The following is a 21,299-nucleotide window of genomic DNA, read 5'->3' as shown; positions in this document are numbered from 1 at the left end:
TTTTATTGAAAACCAATAATGTCAACATAAAAAATTAAACAACTTAATCAAATTCACTTATTATTAATTGCGTTGGATTCACAATAGATGGCAGCCCTGCTACTGTTTTTAGTAATTTCCAAATCCAAACATTGAATTATTGAAAGTCGTCTGCTAAATAACTGACCCATTGTGGTCGTTACGAAAATACATCGCTAAAAACACTTGTCATGCTATCAGTTTCTATGCGCGGAATCTGGCAGCCCTGAACTAGGGAAATTTTGGTCCAGAAAGGGAAATTTTAATGATTGGAAAGGTTTCCCACCTGGCATCACTGCCACGCAGCGTTGCCAGACGTACGATAATTATAGTACAATGCGATAATTTTAAGAGTTTTTTCGAAGCGTACGATAATTTTGAGGCTGTACTATATAGTACGCTAAATTCGATAATTCGGCTTAGGCGTACGATAATTGTACGATAATTTCGAAATCAACGGGAAATTGAACTAATCTGGGCTGAAAAGTCTCGCTAGGGGTAGAAAAAGGCGAAATGGGAGGCAGCGAATCATGTTCATCCCATAGTAATAATACACTTAAGACCAAAGGCAGGATGTGAGAAACGCTTGGAGACGTTATTATCCTATCTCCTTATGACCCTTGTACTGATTTTAGTATAAATTCAAGGTGAAACAGAACACTCGCATAGGTTTTACTGCTATTTTGGAGGCGCTCAGAGCGTACGATAATTTTGTTTGAAAATCGATAATTTTTTGGCTTTGGTAAAATAATTTGGTAATTTTCATCTGGCAACGCTGCTGCCACGTATCTATTTTTGGCGCGCTACTAGCAGAAGACGCGGTTTCTTGGTTCGATAGAATCGGTACTCTTCAATCTGCATTGTTGGGTAAAAACTACGGCCGGCGCCGCCACCCTTGTTCTACTGCTTCAGAGAAGTTACTGGCGTCTTCATAAGGATTTTTAAATTTGGTAAGTGAAAGATTTTATTAACTTAAACAATGAGAAGTACAGACTAGGTTAAATGTGTGGAGATATTTTAGAAACTTGTTTCCTTTCTGTTGCTAGTTTAACAGGCTTCCCACATATATTTCAGATTCAAATCCACCTTATTCCCTTTCGCCGGAAGTTAGGCTTAGCTCGGGATTCATGGGGGTGAGTAACGGGACGAAATTCGTCTGTCGTCTGCTACAAAAGCCAATAATATGTACTGTAGCGGACGACAGACAAATTTCTTCCCGTTACTCACCCCCATGAATCCCGAGCTAAGCCTAACTTCTAAAATTCTTTTCCCTGGACATTTTTTTGGTCATTTCTCACCTATTCCCAGACCTGTAGCAACCAGCATGTGTAACGACGATCTAGAGCTACAATTAACATTCACAATTATTTGTTTTATATAATATTTCCTAGGGAAAATGAGTGCCAGTGGTGCTTCATACACTTGTAGTGTATGCTCAGAAGACTTTTCCTCACAAAGGGAACTATTGCGTCATTACTCAGTTCACCAAAATGTACCAAATGTTTGTTTTAAGTGCGTTTTGTTAACCTGTGATAGAAGATTTAAAACATTAAACTCTTTAAGAGTACATATTTCAAGGGATCATTCCACAAAATTTAGTCCTGAAGTTGGTGCAGTTTCAAAATATAGTACCGATTTAAAGTGTTTAGTGAATCTCTGTCAAAAACAATTTGAAAGTCCCAAGGAACTGGTCAGACATACTAATAACCACCATTTAAAGAACAATGAAAAGGTTACATGCCCTTTTCACGATTGTGAATTATCTTTTTCGAAAAAGACTACGTTTACTGCACATGTTTCAAGAAAACATCGTTATCGTGGGGAACAGCTTTTAAATTCTGACATTTTAGCTAAACCACGTGTTGCCGAAGCCTGCACAAGTCATGAATTTGTAGATATGGACGTATTTTCAGACACTACCGACGTTTTACAAGCATCGGATAACTGTCTTCAAGTTATGGCCCTCTTTTTGCTAAAACTTGAAGCCAAAAACTTAATTCCAGCTTCCACTATTCAGGAAATAGTTGAAGAAATGATAAATATTTCCGAGTTGGAAAGAGAAACAGTGTCAAAAGTCGTTCTAGCTAAAGTTTTGGAGTTAAATGTTTCTGAGGTGGAAAAAGAGAATTTAAAAAACGTTCTGACAAATAGTTTTTTTACAAAGAAACATTTAGATGCAGAGTTAAAAACTGATTATTTAAGGAAACAATATTACAAAACCAATCTTAGATATGTTAGCCCAATAACTATAAACCTTGGACACGATGAAAACAGGAAACCTCGCTACATGCAGTATGTTCCTATTTTGGAATCTCTGAAATCATTACTTTTGCATCCATCGATAATCAAAAATTTAAACAAGTACAATAACAATGGGAAAGATGAGTCTATACTTTGTGACTTTTCTGATGGCTCTCTATTCAAGTCTCATGAGTTAAACCGAACTAATAATCCCCAAAAAATTGTGCACCTCATTCTATTTCAAGATGCATTCGAAATAGTTAATCCACTAGGTTCTAGAAAGGCTTTGCATAAGCAAGTAGGCGTTTATTACACAATTGGAAACCTTAAAAACTATTGTCGGTCATCTGTAGATCATATGCAACTTGCTTGTTTGTTTTTAGAAGCAGACTTAAAATATTTTGGCTATGAAAATGTTTATGGACCATTAATTGAAGATCTAAAAAAACTAGAAAATGGTCAAGATTTATCTATTCCAGGATTTTCAGATACTCTGAAAGGTTATGTCTTTTGTATTACTGGTGACAATTTGGGATCTCATGGTATAGGTGGCTTTGTAGAAAGTTTCCGCTCTGGGTATATTTGTCGCTTCTGTTGTATAAAAAAGGAAAGTAATACTGATTTGAGGGCTATTTCTGAAAACCGCACACCTGAAGCTTATGATGAAATAGTGGGTAAACTGAGGCTAGATAAAGCGAAGGGTAATGAAACGGAAAATGTATTTGGAATTAAGAGAGAGTCAGTATTTAATAGTCTCAAGTTTTTTCATGTTTGCAATCCGGGCCTACCCAGTTGTATCGGTCACGATATACTGGAAGGAGTTGCTTCTTATGATATGAGACTGTATATAGACAAGTTCGTAAATGACGGTTTCTTTACGATTAAGCAACTTAACATTGAAATTAAAAGTCTTAAGCTTTTTGGCAATGATTTCTCGAGTGGTCCAGCTTTGCTTAAAGAGAGTTCCAAAACCCTATCTGGAAATGCTAGCCAGAACTGGTGTTTCGTGAGGTTTTTCCCCATTCTGATTCATGAACTAATTGTGGACAAAGATACTGACATCTGGAATTTAATTATACTTCTGAAGGAAATTTGCGAGTTGATTTTTGCGCCAAAAATATCTAAAAATCAAGTCGCAATTCTCAACCAAAAAATTGAAGAATATTTGTACTTCAGAAGCTCGTTATTTCCTGAAACCCCTTTAAGGCCAAAACACCATTATATGGCTCATTATCCTGAGCTTATCCTGAAGTTTGGACCTCTAATTTGGCTGTGGACGATCAGATTTGAGAGTTTTCACTTTTATTTCAAAAAAGTGGCTCGTAAAATACAGAACTATATTCACATCACGAAAAGTCTTGCTATTAACCATCAGATGCTTCAAGCTTACTATACTGCTGGTAATCTTCTCTCTGATGAAACAAATGTACCCCACACAAATGCATTTGAGTTAGATTTATCACTTTTTAATGATCAGGTTAAAAAGAGTATCTCAGGTGCTGGAATAGATTTATCTGTACATGTTTCTGGTACTACATGTACTACAAAGCTATGTATGCGGGGAACCACATATGAAAAAATCAGTTCCTGTTCTTACGGGAGGAAGAACATTCCTCGGTTATAGGGCAGATAGTATTTATTTTCGTTTTGAGGGAACAAGTTTTTTTTTTGTTTAGTCTCTTCAAGTGCATTTATTTCCATGAGATAGGTGTATATGAAATAACAGAAGATATGAAAATAGCCGAGTGTGTACCTTACTCGGCATTACTAGACTACTACCCTCTAAACGTTTACAATGTGAAAAACATGAAAGTTTTAAATTTAAAACATTCCATTGCGTTTCCTTAGGTTTATTTATTATTTTACATAAACATTTTTGTGAACTGAGGACGTATATTAATGAAGCTTCCTTGTATTAAATATTCAGCCACTTCATTAAACTCAATAAATGTTTATTTCTGAAATGCTTTTTTTAATGACAATTGTTTTACGGAAATGTTTCGTTTTTGTTACATTGGCTAAACTATAATTAATTTTTCTCAGAAATACTGAGATGGACGAAGTTCTAGATGCCATATTTCCAGGTCTTGGAGAAGAGACCAAAATTAAGATTTTGGAACGATTTGAAACACTGGGTGTAAAACAACAGTCAGACTTGCAGTATATTCTGGAAGATGATGTCAAAGATATTATGAAGCCAATTGAGACACGCAAATTCCTAATTGTTTGTAAAGGTAGAAAGACAACACCGCTTATCTTTTGTACTCTCAAGTTTAAATCTATTTTCTATCTTTAACATTAATATCATTTATTATAGCTCAAACTGAAACACTTGATGCTCCAGTTGTGCCTGATAAACCTACTGGCTGTACTCCGAGACACAATACCAACTCGTCTGGCGATAATGAACCTCTAATGAACATGACATCAGCTACTAATTTTGGCTTTTCACCGACCAATTTTATGGCCTATCACCTTGATACTTCCACCCTTCCAGCTGAGGTGGAAGATGCCTTGCTAGAAAATAAAAGACTAACACCACCACAGAGGATTGAACTTGTTCGACGAGTGGTTGCAGATTCTTTCAAATTAAGCACAAGGCCACGAAAAGCGGATATGGATATTCTGGCCAGGAAAATTGTTCTTCAGTATCCAAATAGCTTACAAGACAAGATTGGAAGTGAGATAGTTGGAAACGGCTACTTGTCTCTTTTGAACCAGTTGGTGGCCAAAGTTGATAATGTAGTTAGAAACCAGCCCATCAGAGTGCGTAAACCCAAGAAGCCCAAAAACATTACTGGCCCGGAAAATACTGATAACTCAACCTCAGAAAATGTCGATAATCTAGACGCAGCTAATAACCAGAAACCAAAAGCAGCTAGAGTTCTGATTCAGGATAGCTATGGTTGTGTTAAATTTTCACCGTCAGTGACTCCAAGGCAGCATTTAGAAATGCAAGGCAAAGCAATCCAACTAAAGAGACTTTTTAGGGAAGACCGTTTTGACACAGAAACCATGAATTTATTTCTTGAAACATACAATTTACAAAGACTCTTGATAAATGAAGGGAAAATGACCGTGTTGGAAATTCAAGTGGAATTTCCCCTGTTGTTTAATGAGAAAGGCTTCTTTGCTCATGCTGAAGAATTAATGGGTTTTAATATGAAAGAAAAAATGGTTTCAAGTTTGGAAGATGAATCCCCAAGAATCTACTGTTTCTTCAAAAACCAAGCCAAGAAATCTCGTTTTTTGGAAGAAGCGTTGGATGAGATTTCTTCTATAGAAGATTCAAAACCTGCCGAGGTTCAAGCCTTATTTTTCATGCTCGCCGACTATTTCCACGAGAAGCTAGAGTATTTTTTTCAATTAAAACCTGTAAGTTGTTACAATTGTTTTTGGAGGTTTGAGAGAAAACTAAATTATATTTATCGATAAAGATGACAGACACGATTTCTAGTCTAGAAGAATCTAAAACACTTCCTTCAACCCCAGTTATCATAGCTTTTGGTTTGTATTATCTATTTATGGTCGTTTTATCTCTATGGTCTTGAACTTTTAATGCTATTTTATTTGAATTATTAATAGGGACTTCGAGATTTCTTGAAGCTGAATTCGTGATCGCAATTGATGGAAAGGTGGTCATCAAAGATATCAGTAACTTCGTGTCAGCGGTTACAATTTGGTTTGCTTCTTTTTATGTTTTGAACATACAATACCCAGATAATTGTATGCTGACGCTGGAATACATTCAAAGGTATAGCGACTGCTGTGCGTTTACTTATTTGCTATTTAGTATTTAAATTAAATTATCTTTAAATGTTCAAAGATGTCTATTGAAAATAAATCCGTCAACTGGCAGTAAGGGAAAGAGGCGTGGCATGAATAGAAGAGTTCTGGGTATTGTTAACAAAATAGCTATGCAAACATCTGATGTTTCAGGCTAGTTGGTCAGCTTCAAACTTATTGTTGTTATTTTTTTTGGTCTTATTATTTTACTTTAATTTGAAATAGTTCAAATTTTTGAAGATATATAGCAAAATACTGCTTTTTTTGTTTCAAAATTTCATTGCAAAAATAAATCAGTTTTGAAGCTAAATTTCTAATGTTGATTGTTTAATATGGGTACAACAGTAACGTTTCTGTTAAACTAACTATACTATACTTGCACATATATCAGGTTTTTAATTGCAAGCTTTACGTGAAAAATAACGTCGTTGTTTTTTACCGTCATTTTATTTGAAAATAATAGTAGAAATCAGGTACAATTTACTGTTGACACCACAGTAACGTTTCTGTTAAACTAACTATACTATACTTGCACATATATCAGGTTTTTAATTGCAAGCTTTACGTGAAAAATAACGTCGTTGTTTTTTACCGTCATTTTATTTGAAAATAATAGTAGCAATCAAGTACAATTTACTGTTGACACCACAGTAACGTTTCTGTTAAACTAACTATACTATACTTGCACATATATCAGGTTTTTAATTGCAAGCTTTACGTGAAAAATAACGTCGTTGTTTTTTACCGTCATTTTATTTGAAAATAATAGTAGAAATCAGGTACAATTTACTGTTGACACCACAGTAACGTTTCTGTTAAACTAACTATACTATACTTGCACATATATCAGGTTTTTAATTGCAAGCTTTACGTGAAAAATAACGTCGTTGTTTTTTACCGTCATTTTATTTGAAAATAATAGTAGCAATCAGGTACAATTTACTGTTGACACCACAGTAACGTTTCTGTTAAACTAACTATACTATACTTGCACATATATCACGTTTTTAATTGTAAGTTTCACGTTAAAATTAATGTTGATGTTAACGGTAAAAAAAACCTGTAATTTAACGGTAACTTTCCTGGTAATTTTCTGCCAGTAAAATTACCGTACTTTCAACAGTTATTTTTTACAGTGTGATGGTGAAAAACAATTTCATGCCCAATTTAATAATAATGATATATGCTCGCTAGCGAGAACTCCCCAGTCTCCATGTCTATATATCGTTTTTTCTAAAGGTGAGAGGGAATGAATTTTATCTAGCCCCCTTTATTTTATTATTCTCAAACAAGGCAAAAATCATTTTGCATTAGTCCGTGTGCTTCCAATGTGCTAAGGTTGGACATCACCCAACAACGATCTAAGGCTATAGACTAGTAACGGACTACTGGTAGAGGGGGTGTAGACGGTGTATCCCTCCCTCTGGTCGCGCTCTTGTATCAGGGACTACTTTGCGCGCCCAGTAGGGGGATTACACTGAGCTAAGAGATAAAAGGGTGTGACGATTGCATACTTAGTGGCATTACTCATAGAGTAATGTCAGTTCTACGTATGCAAACGTCATACCCTTCTATCTCTTAGCTCAGTGTCATCCCCCTACCAGGCACGTACTGTATCGCCTCTTACAAAAGCGCGCTTAGAGGGAGGGATACACCGTCTAATCCTCTCTCTACTCTATACATTGGCTCGCATACACTATACAGTTACGAAAAGTGCCACATAAACTTGAGAAATCCATGCCCAATTCAATACACGCAAAATACAGTGACCACGACACTATAAGGTGCCATTTCTAGTTTAGTTTACATTTTTTCTCTTTACGTAAATCGTATAAAATCAAAACAATCAGAAATAAACCCTCGCAGTAACCAATTTCAGTTTTTCTTTGCCAAAAAAAAATAAATCCATCAACTTACGGGTCTATTGAACGTGAACCTGATGTCTATGTAATTTAGAAAGGAACCCCACCGTATCGAATCACCCCTCAGTGAGAGAAGGCTTTCTATACATGTATATGCATACAACAAGATGGCCCAAGGGCTGGGCCTCAATACTAATTTTACACGCCTCACGTGACCCCCCCCCGTATAGTTGATCTCCAATAAATCGTACAGCTAAAAATATGTCTGAAACACAATCGTGTATGCCCTTAATTTCTAATAACGTCACATTTCAAATAATATTAATGAAACTAAATTGTGCACCCCACTAAAGAATAATTTTTAAAAACCATACGAATCAAATAATGTATCTAAAACAAAATCCTGGATCCCCTAAACCAGAAATCACTATGACCGTAAACCGTCCCCTCTATTTTACGAAACCTAACCTAACCATCCAGCATAATCTCTGATGTATCACGCGCACAAAGTGCAGTAGTGTACGAAAATTATCAACTTGTTTCTTTCACTCAAAAAAGCCCGCGAGATTGAAACTAACTTTCTTTCCTCTCTCTCTCCTCTCCGAGCGGGATTCCCCCTCTCCTCCTTCCCCCTCTCACTAATATACCAGGCAGGCAGCGGAGCTTCGTTTCCCTCCGATCTGGGGTTCCCTCTCTCTTCGTATCGCCATCGCGTACGCTAGCGATCTCACTCCCCCCGCACGCTTTCGTTTTCCCTCTCTCTCTCTCTCTCTCTCTCTCATCGTAAGCTTTCGTTGTAGGATTTTCTTTTCAGTTTTATGTCTTCGAAGTTAGTAATATCATTAGATTTTTAATATAATTTTAATAATCATGGGTTTTAAAAGGTTTTGAGTGCTTTTAATGGATAGTAAAACCGTAACTGAAGTCTCCAGTTTTGTTTTGACTGTACTTCAGTTTTTTACCCAACACCAACGCTATGACAAATTTGTAGTAGGAAAACAGTAAAAAGACATTGCTTTCATTTCAAAAGCATCGGAAAGCTAAAAATTCTTTAACCAATGTCCTTGTCTGGTCCAAGAAGCTGGCTTAAGGCACCATTCCCTTCGGGGCGTGGGTTCGCATTTCACATCTATCAGCCTACTTTGTTTCCTAGGATTAATAATATGAAGCTTTTGCTTATTAGTCTGAGGTGTCTTTTGTTTCCAGGTAGAGTGGCCGAGTGGTCTAAGGCGCTGGTTGAAGGCACCAGTCTCTTCGGGGGCGTGGGTTCGAGTCCCACCTCTATCAGCAGAGTTTGTTTTCTGCGATTAATAATATGATGCTTTTGCTAAATAGACTGAGTTTACTTTTGCTTTCGGGTAGAGTGGCCAAGTGGTCCAAGGCGCGGGTTAAAGGCACCATTCCCTTCGGGGCGTGGGTTCGAATCCCACATCTATCAGCCTACTTTGTTTTCTAGGATTAATAATATGAAGCTTCTGCTTATTAGTCTGAGGTGTCTTTTGTTTCCAGGTAGAGTGGCCGAGTGGTCTAAGGCGCTGGTTTAAGGCACCAGGCTCTTCGGGGGCGTGGGTTCGAATCCCACATCTATCAGCCTATTTTGTTTTCTAGGATTAATAATATGAAGCTTTTGCTTATTAGTCTGAGGTGACTTTTGTTTCCAGGTAGAGTTGACGAGTGGTCTAAGGCGCTGGTTTAAGGCACCAGTCTCTTCGGGGGCGTGGGTTGGAGTCCCACCTCTATCAGCAGAGTTTGTTTTCTACGATTAATAATATGATTTCATTATTATTAGTAACGAGTGCTCAACCGTGTACAACGCGGTCCGCTTTCACTTTGACCGTTTGTCGGTTTCTAGCGCGATTTCAGTGCGGTTTTTTGTGAATTCTACTTCATGTAGCCTTCCGCTTAAGGTATTTGACCTATTTTGACACTTTTTACGTGTTTTATGCCATTTTCGAGCAAATCGAAGTTGCTAACAAGGCTCTAACATCGTTCCGGCCGATTGTTCTGCCGTAACGCTGTCGGAGAATATTTGGATGGACATATTCAGACTTACCTCAATACTTGCGTCGTCTGCTACAATCACTCATATGTCATTAATATTGGGGTTTCGGCCTATAAACTGACAATGGTTACTTGCTTCGTGTGCAACAAACCTATCACTGAAGTCCAGCGACAATGTAGCTGTTCTCTAACTTGTAATGAACCGTTACACATGCGTTGCGTCTCCAAAGACGTCGCTTGTCCGGGCTGTAGGGCCAAATCGACCAACAAATTGAGATCGCCTGTTATTACTCGATCTGCTAACGCTACACTGACGACGAATCCGCTTGATTCCAGTTCTTCTACAGCTCCGGCTGCGCCTGGTGCTGGTGATTACGTCTCCATGACCCAGGTGCACGAAGCTCTGAATGAGTTGCTTCAGGTTGACAGTTTAACACGAGACCGCGGGTCTATACTTGATCAAATTTTGATGAAACTTGAATCTTGGGGCACTCTCGTCGGGACCCTTACATCGCGTATTGATGGTCTCGAAGAGCGATTGCTACAACTTGAGACTGAAAACCACAGTTTGCGTGACGAATTGCGCCATCGTCCATCTGATGATACTGGGACAGCATTGCCGTTCGCTTTGACGGATGGCGATGCTCATCGGACCTTGTCCCAGTCCCAGTTGGCAACATTTTCACCCGAATCTAGTGATTTCCACTCGCCACGGTCTCATGCCACTGTTCTTGAAACCGCTGCTGCATCTCAGCCTGCCGTCACGAAGACGCGAACCCAGCCTGCTGGACCTGGTTCTAAAAACCGAACCAGTAGGACTCACTTTGGAACCTTGGTTAACTCACGGATTAAAGGTGTTACCAGGAAGATCGACGATCGCAGGCCTTCTCGAAAGGCTATATTCGTTAGCAGATTAGAGGCGAACTTACTTTCGCAGGACCTACAAACGGTGCTCATTGAGGACTTTGGCATCTCTTCAACGTCATGCATCAGGCTCCAACCCAAAAACCCGGACGCAGATCATACTTCTTTTTACGTCAGTTGTGACGCCAAGGACTTCTCCAATTTGTGTAACCCTGCCATTTGGCCTTCGGGCTCGGTTATAAAGACCTTTTATGGGAAATTACTTGATAAACAGAAGCATCCTTCAGAACTTTGTGGACATGCCATGGACGAGGCTTAATCGGCATTATTGGCTTTAACATTAAACTTTCATTTATATTTTGGCCCTTGACTACACCCTTATCATGGCCTAATTTAACTTCCTAAATTTAAATACTTGCTTTCTACTATGATACACTAAATTAATTTGATTTAATTGGCTTCCAATTAGTATATCGGACTTCTTGCTTAATTAATTTTTAACATACTACACTAGATCTCGAAATCAACTTCTTCTGTGACTATATTGGATTTTTTTGTATATTTCTATCTGTGTATAATCTCGTGAGCCATTAGGCTTTTTTTATGCACATTAAACAACCATTTCATTCATTCATTCATGATGCTTTTGCTAAATAGACTGAGTTTACTTTTGCTTTCGGGTAGAGTGGCCAAGTGGTCCAAGGCGCTGGTTAAACGCACCATTCCCTTCGGGGCGTGGGTTCGAATCCCACATCTATCAGCCTATTTTGTTTTCTAGGATTAATAATATGAAGCTTTTGCTTATTAGTCTGAGGTGTCTTTTGTTTCCAGGTAGAGTGGCCGAGTGGTCTTAGGCGCTGTTTTAAGACACCAGTCTCTTCGGGGGCGTGGGTTCGAATCCCACCTCTGTCAGCCTACTTTGTTTCCTAATATTAATAATATGAAGCTTTTGCTTATTAGTCTGAGGTGACTTTTGTATCCACGTAGAGTGGCCGAGTGGTCTAAGGCGCTGGTTTAAGGCACCAGTCTCTTCGGGGGCGTGGGTTCGAATCCCACCTCTATCAGCAGAGTTTGTTTTCTACGATTAATAATATGAAGCTTTTGCTAAATAGACTGAGTTTACTTTTGCTTTCGGTTAGAGTGGCCGAGTGGTCTAAGGCACTGGTTTAAGGCTCTATTCCCTTCGGGGCGTGGGTTCGCATCCCACATCTATCAGCCTACTTTGTTTTCTAGGATTAATAATATGAAGCTTTTGCTTATTAGTCTAAGGTGTCTTTTGTTTCCAGGTAGAGTGGCCGAGTGGTCTAAGGCGCTGGTTGAAGGCACCAGTCTCTTCGGGGGCGTGGGTGCGAATCCCATCTCTGTCAGCCTACTTTAATTCCTAGGATTAATAATATGAAGCTTTTGCTTATTAGTCTAAGGTGTCTTTTGTTTCCAGTTAGAGTGGCCGAATGGTCTAAGGCGCTGGTTTAAGGCACCAGTCTCTTCGGGGGCGTGGGTTCGAATCCCACCTCTATCAGCAGAGTTTGTTACTACGATTAATAATATGATGCTTTTGCTAAATAGACTGAGTTTACTTTTGCTTTCTGGTAGAGTGGCCAAGTGGTCCAAGGCGCTGGTTAAAGGCACCATTCCCTTCGGGGCGTGGGTTCGAATCCCACATCTATCAGCCTACTTTGTTTCCTAAGATTAATAATATGAAGCTTTTGCTTATTAGTCTGAGGTGACTTTTGTTTCCAGGTAGAGTGGCCGAGTGGTCTAAGGCGCTGGTTGAAGGCACCAGTCTCTTCGGGGGCGTGGGTTCGAGTCCCACCTCTATCAGCAGAGTTTGTTTTCTACGATTAATAATATGATGCTTTTGCTAAATAGACTGAATTTACTTTTGCTTTCGGGTAGAGTGGCCAAGTGGTCTAAGGCGCTGGTTAAAGGCACCATTCCCTTCGGGGCGTGGGTTCGAATCCCACATCTATCAGCCTACTTTGTTTTCTAGGATTAATAATATGAAGCTTTTGCTTATTAGTCTGAGGTGACTTTTGTTTCCAGGTAGAGTGGCCGAGTGGTCTAAGGTGCTGGTTTAAGGCACCAGTGTTTTCGGGGGCGTGGGTTCGAATCCCACCTCTGTCAGCCTAGTTTGTTTCCTAGGATTAATAATATGAAGCTTTTGCTTATTAGTCTGAGGTGACTTTTGTTTCCAGGTAGAGTGGCCGAATGGTCTAAGGCGCTGGTTTAAGGCACCAGTCTCTTCGGGGGCGTGGGTTCGAATCCCAAATCTATCAGCCTATTTTGTTTTCTAGGATTAATAATATGAAGCTTTTGCTTAGTAGTCTGAGGTGACTTTTGTTTCCAGGTAGAGTGGCCGAGTGGTCTAAGGCGCTGGTTGAAGGCACCAGTCTCTTCGGGGGCGTGGGTTCGAATCCCAAATCTATCAGCCTATTTTGTTTTCTAGGATTAATAATATGAAGCTTTTGCTTAGTAGTCTGAGGTGACTTTTGTTTCCAGGTAGAGTGGCCGAATGGTCTAAGGCGCTGGTTGAAGGCACCAGTCTCTTCGGGGGCGTGGGTGCGAATCCCACCTCTGTCAGCCTACTTTGTTTCCTAGGATTAATAATATGAAGCTTTTGCTTATTAGTCTGAGGTGACTTTTGTTTCCAGGAAGAGTGGCCGAATGGTCTAAGGCGCTGGTTTAAGGCACCAGTCTCTTCGGGGGCGTGGGTTCGAGTCCCACCTCTATCAGCAGAGTTTGTTTTCTACGATTAATAATATGATGCTTTTGCTAAATAGACTGAGTTTACTTTTGCTTTCGGGTAGAGTGGCCAAGTGGTCCAAGGCGCTGGTTAAACGCACCATTCCCTTCGGGGCGTGGGTTCGAATCCCACATCTATCAGCCTATTTTGTTTTCTAGTATTAATAATATGAAGCTTTTGCTTATTAGTCTGAGGTGTCTGTTGTTTCCAGGTAGAGTGGCCGAGTGGTCTTAGGCGCTGTTTTAAGGCACCAGTCTTTTCGGGGGCGTGGGTTCGAATCCCACCTCTGTCAGCCTACTTTGTTTCCTAATATTAATAATATGAAGCTTTTGCTTATTAGTCTGAGGTGACTTTTGTTTCCACGTAGAGTGGCCGAGTGGTCTAAGGCGCTGGTTTAAGGCACCAGTCTCTTCGGGGGCGTGGGTTCGAATCCCACCTCTATCAGCAGAGTTTGTTTTCTACGATTAATAATATGAAGCTTTTGCTAAATAGACTGAGTTTACTTTTGCTTTCGGTTAGAGTGGCCAAGTGGTCCAAGAAGCTGGTTCAAGGCACTATTCCCTTCGGGGCGTGGGTTCGCATCCCACATCTATCAGCCTACTTTGTTTTCTAGGATTAATAATATGAAGCTTTTGCTTATTAGTCTGAGGTGTCTTTTGTTTCCAGGTAGAGTGGCCGAGTGGTCTAAGGCACTGGTTTAAGGCTCTATTCCCTTCGGGGCGTGGGTTCGCATCCCACATCTATCAGCCTACTTTGTTTTCTAGGATTAATAATATGAAGCTTTTGCTTATTAGTCTAAGGTGTCTTTTGTTTCCAGGTAGAGTGGCCGAGTGGTCTAAGGCGCTGGTTGAAGGCACCAGTCTCTTCGGGGGCGTGGGTGCGAATCCCACCTCTGTCAGCCTACTTTAATTCCTAGGATTAATAATATGAAGCTTTTGCTTATTAGTCTAAGGTGTCTTTTGTTTCCAGGTAGAGTGGCCGAATGGTCTAAGGCGCTGGTTTAAGGCACCAGTCTCTTCGGGGGCGTGGGTTCGAATCCCACATCTATCAGCCTACTTTGTTTTCTAGGATTAATAATATGAAGCTTTTGCTTATTAGTCTGAGGTGACTTTTGTTTCCAGGTAGAGTGGCCGAGTGGTCTAAGGTGCTGGTTTAAGGCACCAGTGTTTTCGGGGGCGTGGGTTCGAATCCCACCTCTGTCAGCCTAGTTTGTTTCCTAGGATTAATAATATGAAGCTTTTGCTTATTAGTCTGAGGTGACGTTTGTTTCCAGGTAGAGTGGCCGAATGGTCTAAGGCGCTGGTTTAAGGCACCAGTCTCTTCGGGGGCGTGGGTTCGAATCCCAAATCTATCAGCCTATTTTGTTTTCTAGGATTAATAATATGAAGCTTTTGCTTAGTAGTCTGAGGTGACTTTTGTTTCCAGGTAGAGTGGCCGAGTGGTCTAAGGCGCTGGTTGAAGGCACCAGTCTCTTCGGGGGCGTGGGTTCGAATCCCAAATCTATCAGCCTATTTTGTTTTCTAGGATTAATAATATGAAGCTTTTGCTTAGTAGTCTGAGGTGACTTTTGTTTCCAGGTAGAGTGGCCGAGTGGTCTAAGGCGCTGGTTGAAGGCACCAGTCTCTTCGGGGGCGTGGGTGCGAATCCCACCTCTGTCAGCCTAATTTGTTTCCTAGGATTAATAATATGAAGCTTTTGCTTATTAGTCTGAGGTGACTTTTTGTTTCCAGGAAGAGTGGCCGAATGGTCTAAGGCGCTGGTTTAAGGCACCAGTCTCTTCGGGGGCGTGGGTTCGAGTCCCACCTCTATCAGCAGAGTTTGTTTTCTACGATTAATAATATGATGCTTTTGCTAAATAGACTGAGTTTACTTTTGCTTTCGGGTAGAGTGGCCAAGTGGTCCAAGGCGCTGGTTAAACGCACCATTCCCTTCGGGGCGTGGGTTCGAATCCCACATCTATCAGCCTATTTTGTTTTCTAGGATTAATAATATGAAGCTTTTGCTTATTAGTCTGAGGTGTCTTTTGTTTCCAGGTAGAGTGGCCGAGTGGTCTTAGGCGCTGTTTTAAGGCACCAGTCTCTTCGGGGGCGTGGGTTCGAATCCCACCTCTGTCAGCCTACTTTGTTTCCTAATATTAATAATATGAAGCTTTTGCTTATTAGTCTGAGGTGACTTTTGTATCCACGTAGAGTGGCCGAGTGGTCTAAGGCGCTGGTTTAAGGCACCAGTCTCTTCGGGGGCGTGGGTTCGAATCCCACCTCTATCAGCAGAGTTTGTTTTCTACGATTAATAATATGAAGCTTTTGCTAAATAGACTGAGTTTACTTTTGCTTTCGGTTAGAGTGGCCAAGTGGTCCAAGAAGCTGGTTCAAGGCACTATTCCCTTCGGGGCGTGGGTTCGCATCCCACATCTATCAGCCTTCTTTGTTTTCTAGGATTAATAATATGAAGCTTTTGCTTATTAGTCTGAGGTGTCTTTTGTTTCCAGGTAGAGTGGCCGAGTGGTCTAAGGCACTGGTTTAAGGCTCTATTCCCTTCGGGGCGTGGGTTCGCATCCCACATCTATCAGCCTACTTTGTTTTCTAGGATTAATAATATGAAGCTTTTGCTTATTAGTCTAAGGTGTCTTTTGTTTCCAGGTAGAGTGGCCGAGTGGTCTAAGGCGCTGGTTGAAGGCACCAGTCTCTTCGGGGGCGTGGGTGCGAATCCCATCTCTGTCAGCCTACTTTAATTCCTAGGATTAATAATATGAAGCTTTTGCTTATTAGTCTAAGGTGTCTTTTGTTTCCAGGTAGAGTGGCCGAATGGTCTAAGGCGCTGGTTTAAGGCACCAGTCTCTTCGGGGGCGTGGGTTCGAATCCCACCTCTATCAGCAGAGTTTGTTTTCTACGATTAATAATATGATGCTTTTGCTAAATAGACTGAGTTTACTTTTGCTTTCTGGTAGAGTGGCCAAGTGGTCCAAGGCGCTGGTTAAAGGCACCATTCCCTTCGGGGCGTGTGTTCGAATCCCACATCTATCAGCCTACTTTGTTTCCTAAGATTAATAATATGAAGCTTTTGCTTATTAGTCTGAGGTGACTTTTGTTTCCAGGTAGAGTGGCCGAGTGGTCTAAGGCGCTGGTTGAAGGCACCAGTCTCTTCGGATGCGTGGGTTCGAGTCCCACCTCTATCAGCAGAGTTTGTTTTCTACGATTAATAATATGATGCTTTTGCTAAATAGACTGAATTTACTTTTGCTTTCGGGTAGAGTGGCCAAGTGGTCTAAGGCGCTGGTTAAAGGCACCATTCCCTTCGGGGCGTGGGTTCGAATCCCACATCTATCAGCCTACTTTGTTTTCTAGGATTAATAATATGAAGCTTTGCTTATTAGTCTAAGGTGTCTTTTGTTTCCAGGTAGAGTGGCCGAGTGGTCTAAGGCACTGGTTTAAGGCTCTATTCCCTTCGGGGCGTGGGTTCGCATCCCACATCTATCAGCCTACTTTGTTTTCTAGGATTAATAATATGAAGCTTTTGCTTATTAGTCTAAGGTGTCTTTTGTTTCCAGGTAGAGTGGCCGAGTGGTCTAAGGCGCTGGTTGAAGGCACCAGTCTCTTCGGGGGCGTGGGTGCGAATCCCATCTCTGTCAGCCTACTTTAATTCCTAGGATTAATAATATGAAGCTTTTGCTTATTAGTCTAAGGTGTCTTTTGTTTTCAGGAAGAGTGTCCGAATGGTCTAAGGCGCTGGTTTAAGGCACCAGTCTCTTCGGGGGCGTGGGTTCGAGTCCCACCTCTATCAGCAGAGTTTGTTTTCTACGATTAATAATATGATGCTTTTGCTAAATAGACTGAGTTTACTTTTGCTTTCGGGTAGAGTGGCCAAGTGGTCCAAGGCGCTGGTTAAACGCACCATTCCCTTCGGGGCGTGGGTTCGAATCCCACATCTATCAGCCTATTTTGTTTTCTAGGATTAATAATATGAAGCTTTTGCTTATTAGTCTGAGGTGTCTTTTGTTTCCAGGTAGAGTGGCCGAGTGGTCTTAGGCGCTGTTTTAAGGCACCAGTCTCTTCGGGGGCGTGGGTTCGAATCCCACCTCTGTCAGCCTACTTTGTTTCCTAATATTAATAATATGAAGCTTTTGCTTATTAGTCTGAGGTGACTTTTGTATCCACGTAGAGTGGCCGAGTGGTCTAAGGCGCTGGTTTAAGGCACCAGTCTCTTCGGGGGCGTGGGTTCGAATCCCACCTCTATCAGCAGAGTTTGTTTTCTACGATTAATAATATGAAGCTTTTGCTAAATAGACTGAGTTTACTTTTGCTTTCGGTTAGAGTGGCCAAGTGGTCCAAGAAGCTGGTTCAAGGCACTATTCCCTTCGGGGCGTGGGTTCGCATCCCACATCTATCAGCCTTCTTTGTTTTCTAGGATTAATAATATGAAGCTTTTGCTTATTAGTCTGAGGTGTCTTTTGTTTCCAGGTAGAGTGGCCGAGTGGTCTAAGGCACTGGTTTAAGGCTCTATTCCCTTCGGGGCGTGGGTTCGCATCCCACATCTATCAGCCTACTTTGTTTTCTAGGATTAATAATATGAAGCTTTTGCTTATTAGTCTAAGGTGTCTTTTGTTTCCAGGTAGAGTGGCCGAGTGGTCTAAGGCGCTGGTTGAAGGCACCAGTCTCTTCGGGGGCGTGGGTGCGAATCCCATCTCTGTCAGCCTACTTTAATTCCTAGGATTAATAATATGAAGCTTTTGCTTATTAGTCTAAGGTGTCTTTTGTTTCCAGGTAGAGTGGCCGAATGGTCTAAGGCGCTGGTTTAAGGCACCAGTCTCTTCGGGGGCGTGGGTTCGAATCCCACCTCTATCAGCAGAGTTTGTTTTCTACGATTAATAATATGATGCTTTTGCTAAATAGACTGAGTTTACTTTTGCTTTCTGGTAGAGTGGCCAAGTGGTCCAAGGCGCTGGTTAAAGGCACCATTCCCTTCGGGGCGTGTGTTCGAATCCCACATCTATCAGCCTACTTTGTTTCCTAAGATTAATAATATGAAGCTTTTGCTTATTAGTCTGAGGTGACTTTTGTTTCCAGGTAGAGTGTCCGAATGGTCTAAGGCGCTGGTTTAAGGCACCAGTCTCTTCGGGGGCGTGGGTTCGAGTCCCACCTCTATCAGCAGAGTTTGTTTTCTACGATTAATAATATGATGCTTTTGCTAAATAGACTGAGTTTACTTTTGCTTTCGGGTAGAGTGGCCAAGTGGTCCAAGGCGCTGGTTAAACGCACCATTCCCTTCGGGGCGTGGGTTCGAATCCCACATCTATCAGCCTATTTTGTTTTCTAGGATTAATAATATGAAGCTTTTGCTTATTAGTCTGAGGTGTCTTTTGTTTCCAGGTAGAGTGGCCGAGTGGTCTTAGGCGCTGTTTTAAGGCACCAGTCTCTTCGGGGGCGTGGGTTCGAATCCCACCTCTGTCAGCCTACTTTGTTTCCTAATATTAATAATATGAAGCTTTTGCTTATTAGTCTGAGGTGACTTTTGTATCCACGTAGAGTGGCCGAGTGGTCTAAGGCGCTGGTTTAAGGCACCAGTCTCTTCGGGGGCGTGGGTTCGAATCCCACCTCTATCAGCAGAGTTTGTTTTCTACGATTAATAATATGAAGCTTTTGCTAAATAGACTGAGTTTACTTTTGCTTTCGGTTAGAGTGGCCAAGTGGTCCAAGAAGCTGGTTCAAGGCACTATTCCCTTCGGGGCGTGGGTTCGCATCCCACATCTATCAGCCTTCTTTGTTTTCTAGGATTAATAATATGAAGCTTTTGCTTATTAGTCTGAGGTGTCTTTTGTTTCCAGGTAGAGTGGCCGAGTGGTCTAAGGCACTGGTTTAAGGCTCTATTCCCTTCGGGGCGTGGGTTCGCATCCCACATCTATCAGCCTACTTTGTTTTCTAGGATTAATAATATGAAGCTTTTGCTTATTAGTCTAAGGTGTCTTTTGTTTCCAGGTAGAGTGGCCGAGTGGTCTAAGGCGCTGGTTGAAGGCACCAGTCTCTTCGGGGGCGTGGGTGCGAATCCCATCTCTGTCAGCCTACTTTAATTCCTAGGATTAATAATATGAAGCTTTTGCTTATTAGTCTAAGGTGTCTTTTGTTTCCAGGTAGAGTGGCCGAATGGTCTAAGGCGCTGGTTTAAGGCACCAGTCTCTTCGGGGGCGTGGGTTCGAATCCCACCTCTATCAGCAGAGTTTGTTTTCTACGATTAATAATATGATGCTTTTGCTAAATAGACTGAGTTTACTTTTGCTTTCTGGTAGAGTGGCCAAGTGGTCCAAGGCGCTGGTTAAAGGCACCATTCCCTTCGGGGCGTGTGTTCGAATCCCACATCTATCAGCCTACTTTGTTTCCTAAGATTAATAATATGAAGCTTTTGCTTATTAGTCTGAGGTGACTTTTGTTTCCAGGTAGAGTGGCCGAGTGGTCTAAGGCGCTGGTTGAAGGCACCAGTCTCTTCGGATGCGTGGGTTCGAGTCCCACCTCTATCAGCAGAGTTTGTTTTCTACGATTAATAATATGATGCTTTTGCTAAATAGACTGAATTTACTTTTGCTTTCGGGTAGAGTGGCCAAGTGGTCTAAGGCGCTGGTTAAAGGCACCATTCCCTTCGGGGCGTGGGTTCGAATCCCACATCTATCAGCCTACTTTGTTTTCTAGGATTAATAATATGAAGCTTTGCTTATTAGTCTAAGGTGTCTTTTGTTTCCAGGTAGAGTGGCCGAGTGGTCTAAGGCACTGGTTTAAGGCTCTATTCCCTTCGGGGCGTGGGTTCGCATCCCACATCTATCAGCCTACTTTGTTTTCTAGGATTAATAATATGAAGCTTTTGCTTATTAGTCTAAGGTGTCTTTTGTTTCCAGGTAGAGTGGCCGAGTGGTCTAAGGCGCTGGTTGAAGGCACCAGTCTCTTCGGGGGCGTGGGTGCGAATCCCATCTCTGTCAGCCTACTTTAATTCCTAGGATTAATAATATGAAGCTTTTGCTTATTAGTCTAAGGTGTCTTTTGTTTCCAGGTAGAGTGGCCGAATGGTCTAAGGCGCTGGTTTAAGGCACCAGTCTCTTCGGGGGCGTGGGTTCGAATCCCACCTGTATCAGCAGAGTTTGTTTTCTACGATTAATAATATGATGCTTTTGCTAAATAGACTGAGTTTACTTTTGCTTTCTGGTAGAGTGGCCAAGTGGTCCAAGGCGCTGGTTAAAGGCACCATTCCCTTCGGGGCGTGGGTTCGAATCCCACATCTATCAGCCTACTTTGTTTCCTAAGATTAATAATATGAAGCTTTTGCTTATTAGTCTGAGGTGACTTTTGTTTCCAGGTAGAGTGGCCGAGTGGTCTAAGGCGCTGGTTGAAGGCACCAGTCTCTTCGGGGGCGTGGGTTCGAGTTCCACCTCTATCAGCAGAGTTTGTTTTCTACGATTAATAATATGATGCTTTTGCTAAATAGACTGAATTTACTTTTGCTTTCGGGTAGAGTGGCCAAGTGGTCTAAGGCGCTGGTTAAAGGCACCATTCCCTTCGGGGCGTGGGTTCGAATCCCACATCTATCAGCCTACTTTGTTTTCTAGGATTAATAATATGAAGCTTTTGCTTATTAGGCTGAGGTGACTTTTGTTTCCAGGTAGAGTGGCCGAGTGGTCTAAGGTGCTGGTTTAAGGCACCAGTGTTTTCGGGGGCGTGGGTTCGAATCCCACCTCTGTCAGCCTAGTTTGTTTCCTAGGATTAATAATATGAAGCTTTTGCTTATTAGTCTGAGGTGACTTTTGT

At 41.4% G+C, this 21,299-nt stretch overlaps 27 non-coding genes across 27 annotated transcripts; all 27 read left to right on the top strand.

Moving 5' to 3' along the window:
* The first annotated feature begins 9,112 nt into the window (after positions 1-9,112).
* TRNAL-AAG (transfer RNA leucine (anticodon AAG)) lies at positions 9,113-9,194 on the top strand. Its single transcript has one exon. It is a non-coding gene; the product is annotated as a tRNA-Leu (tRNA).
* Positions 9,195-9,415: 221 nt separating this feature from the next.
* On the top strand, positions 9,416-9,497 carry TRNAL-AAG (transfer RNA leucine (anticodon AAG)). The gene has a single exon. It is a non-coding gene; the product is annotated as a tRNA-Leu (tRNA).
* Positions 9,498-11,602: 2,105 nt separating this feature from the next.
* TRNAL-AAG (transfer RNA leucine (anticodon AAG)) lies at positions 11,603-11,684 on the top strand. Its single transcript has one exon. It is a non-coding gene; the product is annotated as a tRNA-Leu (tRNA).
* A 70-nt stretch (positions 11,685-11,754) lies between these two features.
* On the top strand, positions 11,755-11,836 carry TRNAL-AAG (transfer RNA leucine (anticodon AAG)). Its single transcript has one exon. It is a non-coding gene; the product is annotated as a tRNA-Leu (tRNA).
* A 373-nt stretch (positions 11,837-12,209) lies between these two features.
* TRNAL-AAG (transfer RNA leucine (anticodon AAG)) lies at positions 12,210-12,291 on the top strand. Its single transcript has one exon. It is a non-coding gene; the product is annotated as a tRNA-Leu (tRNA).
* A 220-nt stretch (positions 12,292-12,511) lies between these two features.
* Positions 12,512-12,593, top strand: TRNAL-AAG (transfer RNA leucine (anticodon AAG)). Its single transcript has one exon. It is a non-coding gene; the product is annotated as a tRNA-Leu (tRNA).
* Positions 12,594-12,814: 221 nt separating this feature from the next.
* Positions 12,815-12,896, top strand: TRNAL-AAG (transfer RNA leucine (anticodon AAG)). Its single transcript has one exon. It is a non-coding gene; the product is annotated as a tRNA-Leu (tRNA).
* Positions 12,897-13,422: 526 nt separating this feature from the next.
* Positions 13,423-13,504, top strand: TRNAL-AAG (transfer RNA leucine (anticodon AAG)). Its single transcript has one exon. It is a non-coding gene; the product is annotated as a tRNA-Leu (tRNA).
* A 373-nt stretch (positions 13,505-13,877) lies between these two features.
* Positions 13,878-13,959, top strand: TRNAL-AAG (transfer RNA leucine (anticodon AAG)). The gene has a single exon. It is a non-coding gene; the product is annotated as a tRNA-Leu (tRNA).
* A 524-nt stretch (positions 13,960-14,483) lies between these two features.
* Positions 14,484-14,565, top strand: TRNAL-AAG (transfer RNA leucine (anticodon AAG)). The gene has a single exon. It is a non-coding gene; the product is annotated as a tRNA-Leu (tRNA).
* A 70-nt stretch (positions 14,566-14,635) lies between these two features.
* TRNAL-AAG (transfer RNA leucine (anticodon AAG)) lies at positions 14,636-14,717 on the top strand. The gene has a single exon. It is a non-coding gene; the product is annotated as a tRNA-Leu (tRNA).
* Positions 14,718-15,244: 527 nt separating this feature from the next.
* TRNAL-AAG (transfer RNA leucine (anticodon AAG)) lies at positions 15,245-15,326 on the top strand. The gene has a single exon. It is a non-coding gene; the product is annotated as a tRNA-Leu (tRNA).
* A 221-nt stretch (positions 15,327-15,547) lies between these two features.
* TRNAL-AAG (transfer RNA leucine (anticodon AAG)) lies at positions 15,548-15,629 on the top strand. Its single transcript has one exon. It is a non-coding gene; the product is annotated as a tRNA-Leu (tRNA).
* A 70-nt stretch (positions 15,630-15,699) lies between these two features.
* Positions 15,700-15,781, top strand: TRNAL-AAG (transfer RNA leucine (anticodon AAG)). The gene has a single exon. It is a non-coding gene; the product is annotated as a tRNA-Leu (tRNA).
* Positions 15,782-16,305: 524 nt separating this feature from the next.
* On the top strand, positions 16,306-16,387 carry TRNAL-AAG (transfer RNA leucine (anticodon AAG)). Its single transcript has one exon. It is a non-coding gene; the product is annotated as a tRNA-Leu (tRNA).
* Positions 16,388-16,608: 221 nt separating this feature from the next.
* TRNAL-AAG (transfer RNA leucine (anticodon AAG)) lies at positions 16,609-16,690 on the top strand. Its single transcript has one exon. It is a non-coding gene; the product is annotated as a tRNA-Leu (tRNA).
* Positions 16,691-17,516: 826 nt separating this feature from the next.
* TRNAL-AAG (transfer RNA leucine (anticodon AAG)) lies at positions 17,517-17,598 on the top strand. The gene has a single exon. It is a non-coding gene; the product is annotated as a tRNA-Leu (tRNA).
* Positions 17,599-17,668: 70 nt separating this feature from the next.
* TRNAL-AAG (transfer RNA leucine (anticodon AAG)) lies at positions 17,669-17,750 on the top strand. The gene has a single exon. It is a non-coding gene; the product is annotated as a tRNA-Leu (tRNA).
* Positions 17,751-18,274: 524 nt separating this feature from the next.
* On the top strand, positions 18,275-18,356 carry TRNAL-AAG (transfer RNA leucine (anticodon AAG)). Its single transcript has one exon. It is a non-coding gene; the product is annotated as a tRNA-Leu (tRNA).
* Positions 18,357-18,577: 221 nt separating this feature from the next.
* Positions 18,578-18,659, top strand: TRNAL-AAG (transfer RNA leucine (anticodon AAG)). Its single transcript has one exon. It is a non-coding gene; the product is annotated as a tRNA-Leu (tRNA).
* Positions 18,660-18,880: 221 nt separating this feature from the next.
* On the top strand, positions 18,881-18,962 carry TRNAL-AAG (transfer RNA leucine (anticodon AAG)). Its single transcript has one exon. It is a non-coding gene; the product is annotated as a tRNA-Leu (tRNA).
* Positions 18,963-19,032: 70 nt separating this feature from the next.
* On the top strand, positions 19,033-19,114 carry TRNAL-AAG (transfer RNA leucine (anticodon AAG)). Its single transcript has one exon. It is a non-coding gene; the product is annotated as a tRNA-Leu (tRNA).
* Positions 19,115-19,638: 524 nt separating this feature from the next.
* On the top strand, positions 19,639-19,720 carry TRNAL-AAG (transfer RNA leucine (anticodon AAG)). Its single transcript has one exon. It is a non-coding gene; the product is annotated as a tRNA-Leu (tRNA).
* A 221-nt stretch (positions 19,721-19,941) lies between these two features.
* On the top strand, positions 19,942-20,023 carry TRNAL-AAG (transfer RNA leucine (anticodon AAG)). The gene has a single exon. It is a non-coding gene; the product is annotated as a tRNA-Leu (tRNA).
* A 523-nt stretch (positions 20,024-20,546) lies between these two features.
* On the top strand, positions 20,547-20,628 carry TRNAL-AAG (transfer RNA leucine (anticodon AAG)). Its single transcript has one exon. It is a non-coding gene; the product is annotated as a tRNA-Leu (tRNA).
* Positions 20,629-20,849: 221 nt separating this feature from the next.
* Positions 20,850-20,931, top strand: TRNAL-AAG (transfer RNA leucine (anticodon AAG)). Its single transcript has one exon. It is a non-coding gene; the product is annotated as a tRNA-Leu (tRNA).
* Positions 20,932-21,152: 221 nt separating this feature from the next.
* TRNAL-AAG (transfer RNA leucine (anticodon AAG)) lies at positions 21,153-21,234 on the top strand. The gene has a single exon. It is a non-coding gene; the product is annotated as a tRNA-Leu (tRNA).
* The last annotated feature ends 65 nt before the right edge of the window (positions 21,235-21,299 follow it).

The sequence above is a fragment of the Phalangium opilio genome, unplaced genomic scaffold (genome assembly GCF_054372755.1).
Source record: "Phalangium opilio isolate 3A_F unplaced genomic scaffold, DU_Popi_V2 ptg000061l_1, whole genome shotgun sequence".
Classification (NCBI taxonomy): Eukaryota; Metazoa; Arthropoda; class Arachnida; order Opiliones; family Phalangiidae; genus Phalangium; species Phalangium opilio.
This window is presented reverse-complemented; position numbering and strand designations above follow the sequence as displayed.